Raw genomic sequence first — 5,330 nt, 5'->3', positions numbered from 1 at the left:
AGAGAGTCTTCAGCATATGAGTTGAAGGAGTTGGATACTAAGCAAGAACATGAGAATATGGAAGAAGAAGAAGAGGTAGAAGATGAAGACATTGATATGGTAGAGAATACTTCTTTTAACACTGCAGATCCATAAGACTTTGGCACATGCCGGAGGATGTGCAGGTTAAGAGGGGGTGGATGTTGTACCGCTATGCAAACACAGTGTGAAAAAATCTAGAGTGCATTGTCATTCGGCTTTCTTATTAATCTTGAGAGCCAATGCCATATTAGTCATTAGTGTTAGTGTTCGTAGTGTGGATGGTTAAAAAATAATCGATTTTTGGACAAGTTTAGCCTATTTTTGATATTTTAGATATTACCTCTTGTAAATATCCAAAAGCTATAAATAACTTCTAGAATAGGATGACATGTAAAAAAAGAAAGTGGCTTTCAGTTATTTTTGGGGGATTTTATGCAAAAAGAAGGATTGGTGAAATTGCGCGATGTGTGATCACAGTTTACATGCAAAAAGCAATACTCCGAGAATTGGAAGAAGAAGAAGGAGTGATCTAGGAGTATTTTGTCAGGTGTCTTGCTATTTTATCCCCTTTCAGAGCTAACGGAAGCATCAGATTGGTAGTCTGAGTAGCAAAGAGGAAGTTATTGTTTTATACATGTTTTTGGTCTACAAGAGATTTATCTTCTCAAGATGTAGAAATAAATTGACAGGCTTCACCTCCATGAGTATTCTTCTACATCTTCTATTTCTTTAAACCCCTTCTCTTGAGTCTACTCCTCTCCCTGAATCTCCCTTCACCCTACAGTCTCTTACCCCTATGGTAGAGTTTCGACCCCAAACGCTCCGACAGTGCAGTAGAGGAGAAAGTGAGAATACTCTCAAGCATTCACTTTGGAGCCATTCTATCCATTTTGAGTGGACACCAAGCATATTGCAAAAGTTATAGACAGTTATGATAACTTGATATGTATTTTAGTATTTGGCCATAATTTTTGCATCTGATATCCAATTGAGATATTGTATAGCTCAAAATAAAGAGCGTTGTGAGAGATATAGATTTGGATATCATAGAGTTGATTATGTGCAAATTTCAATTGTCTAATTTACATAGAATATAATTGTTTTGGATTTGACAATACTTTTGGACAATATCTCATACTCAAAGACTCTTGGATTACTCTTGGATTTGGATTACATATACATGTCAATGATTTTATTGGCTTGAAGCATTTACCATTCTTGTTTATTTTCATTTTGCAAAGATTACATAGTCTAAATTTTATTTTGAAAGTAATTTATATGTGTTTGGTCTCCTATGGGTGTTTTATTCTTAGAAGTTAGTTGAAATACTTGGAGAAAGCTTGCAAAAATTCATGCACCTTCACTACAAGATATAGGCCTTATACTGACATTAAAAGTGACAAAAATGTTAATAAAGAAATTTGCCCCTATCGTCGTAACAAGTGTCATTATTAGCGATGCCATAGAACAATCGATATTAGTGTCGTTATCAGTGTTGCTATTTGCATCGGTATCAGCGTCGCATTTGCTATTTGCGATGCTGATACCGACGCTTTGCGACACACTTCGTGATACTAATAGTGATGCGTGTAGTAAATTTGCGACGCTAATAGCGATGGTAACATAGAAAAAAAATTTGTGGTAGGGCAGCATATAGCACTATGTGCTTTATTTGGGCCATACAAAATAGTTTCAAAAATGTGTATAATGCTCGTGTAAATAAAGACAAAGTGTACTTAAATCATAACAGTGATATATGAAATAAATACATAATCGCATAATGAAAGCGACCAGTACAATCATGGCAAGATACTACTACTACATAGAAAATATAGAAAATGTCTACACAGATCACGTGACCAAAAAAGAAGGGTGTGTGAGCTCCAGGGATCCAAGGGCGAGCTATAGATCATCGCCATCTGAAACCTCGTATCACCGCAAAGGAGCATCGAACGAACTCTGAAAAAAATGTAACAACTACACATCAATCCATCATACAATAATGCATTCTAATTAAACATGGTAACTACGGACAAGAAAGATGAGTGACTTATAGGGCCGCCGCGTCCATACAATCAGTCAATCAATGCAGTGAGACTGTGCCTCTCTGCATATCGAGTCTCAAGGCTGGTGGGATCGCGATTTGTAATGGAGTGTTGCAAAGAAAACAAAATACAATTGTTAGAAACATGATTGTCAGTACAAAGGATATTGCAAAAAAATAAGCAAGCAAAACAAAAGAAAAACTTACAAAGTCCTCTAGATATGTCATGTGGCTGCCACTCCCAAGATCATCCACTCCGGCCTCTAGTCATGCCCTCGCCGCCTCGCGCTGCTGTCCCCAACATCCTAGAGAATTTGTAGTCTCCTCCCTCAGTCAATGCCATTCGTCTGCGTCTAGCCACTCGGGCTTTGAAGCCCCACTCTTGAGTGCCTTGCGTGCATCCGATCGTCTGTGTGACATATATGCACGCATGCACTCCACCATCCAGCCCGTAGAAAGCCTATCTGCTGGTACCACAAACTCCTCATGCAAGGATACTACTACTACTACCACTACTACAATAACAACAAACAAGAAAACTAAACAACAATAAACAAGAAAAGAAAAGAAAAGAAAAAAAAACAACAACAAACAAGAAAACTACTATTACTACTACTACAATCACGACTACGATGACTACGACCACGACTACGACTACCACAATAACAACAAACTAGAAGAGAATAAATTAAACAACAACTACTACTATCACTACCATTACCACTACTACTACTACTACTACGACTACCGCAACAATAATAAACAAGAAAATAAGAAATTAAACAACCGCTACTACGACAACCACAAAAAAAAAAAACAAGAAAATAAGAAATTAAACAACTACCGCTACCGCTACCGCTACTACCGCAACAGTAACAAAAAATAAACAAAGAAAAGAAGAAATAAAACAATAACAACAATAACAACAACCTCTCCCTCCTTCTCTCTCTCCCTCCCTCTCCGTCTCTTTCTCTCTTTCCCTATTACGTTTAATGTTCTCTCTCTCTCTCTCTCTCTCTCTCTCTCTCTCTCTCTCTCTCTCTCTCTCTCTCTCTTGTTCCTTCTTTTCTTTTCTCTCTTCCTCTCCCTCTCTCATTTCCTCTCCCTCCGTCTCCCTTTCCCTCTCTTTCTCTCTTTTCCTATTATGTTTAATGTTTTCTCCCTCTCTCTCTCTCTCTCATTCCTTCTTTCCTTTTCTCTCTTCCTCTCCCTCTCTCATTTCCTCTCCCTCTCTCAATACACATGATTTTTAACAAAAACAAGTAAAAGAAAAAGAGAAAACACACAAAAACAAAGCAAGAAGGAACAATGCACTCATTGTAAAGGCCTGAGGATGGATTCGGCAGCTCCTCTTCGCCCTCCGTACACTTCCTCCTCTTCTTCGCGAATGGCGGCGGCGATGGTGAGAAGCTTTCCTTCTTCCTCTTTCCCTCTTTCTCTCCCTCTCCCTCTCAAATGCAATATGGACTTCGCTCTCCCTTTCGCTCTCTCTTTCGTTTACTTGCACAAAATAATGCACTCGGGTTTCGGTCTGTATTTTTTTCGTCTGAGCACTGTTGCTATTTGCATTTAAAAAGTGCTGTCGCTATCGTTTCTACATAAATTTTGTGCTAGTTTGATATTTAGAGAGTTGTTGTTTAGCTTTTTGAGGCACTCCATTTGTAGCCCATTGGTATATTTTGAGCTTGTAATTGGGTATATCTTGTTGGTTTTGGTGTGTAAATATAGCTTTATCATTGTGACTTCTTCATCGAGTTAAAAAATTTTATTGTCTAATATTGAAAGTCTTAATGTATGAAATTTTCATATTGAAAAGAGAAAATATACAATGTATTAGCCCACAAGAAGTAGGTGAAGCAGATTAAGTGTAGTGGGATTAATCCTAAAGACATGGATACAAATGCATGTGAGGAATTGGATGAGCTAGCATGCTTCACTATTATATTGATACTCTAAAAGTCTACATATTTTAATGTGAAAGACACGATATGTACATATAGTGGATGCAAAAATCTTGGTGACCTATATGAAAAAGATAGTACAACCTCATACATTTATCGATTGAAAAAAACTCATTGACCTCTGCATGGAGGAGGGGGACTTTGATTTCTAATTACTCAACGATTCATTGAGGTTATTTCTAATCATATCAATGAGTTTACACTATTTTTAGCCAATTGATATTCCAAAAAATTGTCATTCATGATTCAGTGAATATTATAATATCCTTATTAGTCACCTTACTTGAGAGTTTCCAGACTATCATTATTAACTCTACACCCATAAGTGGTCGAAAGGTCAAATACCAAGGGGAACTCTCATGAGCGAGGAAAGTGAAGAAGCAAGCCATGTAGTAAAAAGTATATAGAATGTTAATTCTATAACAAAAAGACTCAAGGAGGTTACTCATGAATATATGTGTGTATCACGTGGGTTTAAAATAAGATATTTTGAAAATACTATTTTCATACTTTTTTTTAAACATATAAAGGGGTTATTTATAGATTGAATAGAAAAATGTTATATTTTATTTTTTAAAAAATCATAGATAAGGATATTCATAAATAGGCCTTAAACACATATCATGTAGAGGATATACATAAACACCCTTGGAGCAAAAAGAGACACATAAAAAGGACTACTTCAAATGGAAGAATAAGCACAACAAAAAGATAAAAAGGCAAATGCAGATGATGGCCAAGGGAAAACCAAGGTAACAATTGAGGATATTAATCAATGTGGTAGTGATGATGATAATGTTTTTTCTATATCACCTTTTGGTGATGTATTCTTGATTGCCATGGATAATGGCATATCTTAGAGTTGGTTTGTGGATTCTAGAATATCATTTTATAATATGGCATTTTGTATCTTTTGCATATTTTTGATATTAAAGAATATATCATGGTTATCATTGAACAACCATTTATTTCTTTATGGTCTCACATTTTGTGTATATATTAGAGTCACTAGAATGAATGCTTTGTGCTCTTTGCATTATCTTATGTTTTAAATTTTTTTAAATCTTTAGTTTTTTGGTATTGGCTCTTTAGAAAGAAAGAAAAAAGTTCACACAAAAGAGATATATGAATAGAAAACTAAAATGTCTTGATTTGGTTCATAGTGATTTGTGTGGGGCGATGCTCACGGTTTCATTGGGTGGAGCATTGTACTTTACTACTTTTATAGACGATGCCATAAGAAAGGTTTGATCTTATCCTCTTCACAAGAAGAGTGATGTGTTGGATGCATTTCAAAAGTTTTT

The sequence above is a fragment of the Lygodium microphyllum genome, chromosome 23 (genome assembly GCF_053477565.2).
Source record: "Lygodium microphyllum isolate KBCC chromosome 23, Lygodium_microphyllum_v1.1.10, whole genome shotgun sequence".
In the NCBI taxonomy this organism is placed as follows: Eukaryota; Viridiplantae; Streptophyta; class Polypodiopsida; order Schizaeales; family Lygodiaceae; genus Lygodium; species Lygodium microphyllum.
Note: the sequence above shows the minus strand (reverse complement) of the source record.